The sequence below is a fragment of the Mus caroli genome, unplaced genomic scaffold, assembly GCF_978045245.1.
Source record: "Mus caroli unplaced genomic scaffold, Mus_caroli_1 scaffold_6, whole genome shotgun sequence".
NCBI classification, from domain to species: Eukaryota; Metazoa; Chordata; class Mammalia; order Rodentia; family Muridae; genus Mus; species Mus caroli.
The window spans coordinates 113,407,319-113,410,081 of NW_028227261.1; positions in this window are offsets into that span (position 1 = coordinate 113,407,319).

Sequence of the window (2,763 nt, forward strand, 5' to 3'; positions counted from 1 at the left end):
GTAGCCCCTTCACAGATGAGACCCATGCCCAGAAAGGGTGACCTGCAAGTTCAGACCACAGAACTACGGTTGTGACGGGAGTCAGTGGGACAAGATAATTCCTTCGTGGATCTCCACCCTTTCCTTATTCCCAACTTCCAAGAGGCATCTCTGGAATGCTGGAGAGACCTGAGCCAGAGGGAGTGTCCCTTTCCCAGACCCCGAGGGGGAAGAATGTTAACCTTGAGAGCAGAAGGTGCCTGTGAAGTTTCCTTCAGTGTACCAAGCCGTTTCATTCAGCCACACCAGTTCCTGCCCAAGACCCTGCCTCAGCATCCTTCTTTTCAGCCAGTGGGGAGCAGGAAGCTTGGGGTGCCATCACTATAGGGTAGTGTCCATCACAGCTACTAGGTGTGTTTGTGTTCCTTCTCTGGACCTTAGTTTCTTTATCTGTGACACTCAGGTTAATAAAAAGGGTAGATAAGCAGAGATGATTCATAGAAAGGGCTTAACGTAGGCTGGCGAGATGCCTCAGTGGGTAATGACACCTGCCATCCAGTCTGGCAAGCTGAGTCTGATCTCTGGAACCCAAAGACTAGAAGAATGAACCAATTCTCCAGAAAGTTGTCCTCTGAGCGCAACGCTTGCACTCTGGCCTGCTGATACATATACATACACGCACAACAGTAAATGTAATTCAGAATATAAGTGAGCTAAGCAGTGACCAGGAAACAAATAATAAATGACGGCTCGTGGCTTTACCTGCAGAACCAGGATGGGGCAGGAAAGAAGAAGTGGAGGCAGGGAGCTGTTTTGTAAAGACCGTTGGATTTAACGAGCATCTTTTGTCTCAGATCCATCCACAAGTGTGGATTTACTGAAAGGGGAGTGAGGAAGTGGGGTGGTGGCTTGCCCCGCTATGTCCTGACCCTACGAGGCTCTTGGGTTGGGTAGTAAGGAATGGGTATAAAAAAGGCAAGACGGAGGGAGCCATGAGTGTGTGGGGTGGAGGGCGGAACATGAGCTAGACAGTCACTCTGGGACTCTTCCAGATAAGGAACTCCCCTTGAATCCTCCACTCTGAATAGGCAAAGTCGTGACTATTACCAAATTCTGGAAGGAAAATGCTCTACTTCCTATAAAAAAGCTTCTCCATTTCACAGAATTTATTTTCAGGGAAGCGGAGGGAGAGGAGGCGGGGGGGGGGGGGGCGGCAGGAATTGTTCCCACAGTATGGCTGCTGTGTCCCAGGGCTTGCCAAGGGCTCTTTATGTTTCTGTACCAAGCCCTCACCACAACCATTTTAAAGAGCCAGTTTTCTTCTCTCTGTCAGTCTGTCTCCCCACTCCCACCCCCTCTTCATTTTTTGAGACAGGGCTTCTCTGTTTAGCTCCTGGAACTCACTCTATAGACAAGACTGTCCTGGAACTCATATAGATCTGCCTGTCGCTGCCTCCAGAGTGCTGGGATTAAAGGTGTGTGCTACCACAGCCTGGCTGGAGCCATGTTTCTTAAAGCCGATGATTTGCACCAGTGAAATCAGTGTCCTGAAACATGAGCTGTTTGGATACCTGGCCCTGTGTCTGTGCACACAGGGTGCACACAGCCCTGTGTTTCTCAGGGCTCCTTGTGGGCCTGTTTTTCTCTCACCGTGTCAGGCTGTCTGAATCTCTAGTTTTCTTCATCTTTGGCTCTCTCTGAGTGTTACCGCTTCATTTACCTCTTAAGAGGCATCTCTGTATGTACCCTGAGTCCATTTCTCTGTGCCCCTTGGACTGTACCTCCAAGTGCAAGTAACACCAGCCAACCATCTCTGCTCCAGGGCATGTCTTCTGGATTCCTGGTAATGAGCTCTGGCTTCCTACTAACTCTTATAGATTTTGTTTTTGCTTTTTTTTTTTTTTTTTTCTGAAAAACCTGGGTGGGGCATCTACAAGCTTGGAGAAACTTGGGTGAGGTAGAGTTGGGTGGGGTGGGAAGGCAAGAAGAAGTCCAACTCCACCCAGTATAGAAACCCTAGAGCAATAATTCTCAATGTGTGGGTCGCGACCTCTATGAGGCTACATTGTGCACACCTTGCTTGTCAGATATTTACTTACAATTCTTCACAGTAACAAAAATATAGCTCTGAAATAGTAAGGAAATACTTTTATGGTTGCAGGTCATGACAGCATGAGGAACTGGATTAGACGGTTGAAGCATCAGGGAGGTTGAGAACCACTGCCCTAAAGCCTAGGGAAGACATGGTGACCCCAAGGATCTAGGAGGAGGCTGGCTGAGAAAAGGAGGAGGAACCTGTGCTGGGAGTGGGGAGCACCGGAGCTGTCTGGAGGAAGAGAGGATGTGTGAAGGAAGGAGGGGCTGAGATTTCCCCACCCCTTAGATCTAAAAGGGTCTTGACAATGGAATGAGCCCTAAAAGGTCAGGTATCTGGGAGAGGGCTACTCAAGGACCCAGGGAGGGTCTGCATGGATGCAGCTTTGGCCATAGGCCTCAAGGTAACAGCAGAAACAGAAACTGGTTTAGGCATCTTTGTTGCTGCACGGGGCTTCGAAGGAACACCTTTTCTCTTCAAAGAAAGCAAGAATTAAACCTGTGAGTCCCTTAGGATCACATAGCAGAAGAAAGAGCAGATCCCAATCCAGACCTCTAGGTCTCTAGGATTTCAAACTGACCCTTGCCAGCAGCAAGGCTTGGAGCAAGAAGGACCCTGCTAGCATGGCTCCAATCACTGCTCTGCTCCTTGCCCAGGTGACTAACACGTATCACCTCTTGCCACGGTTT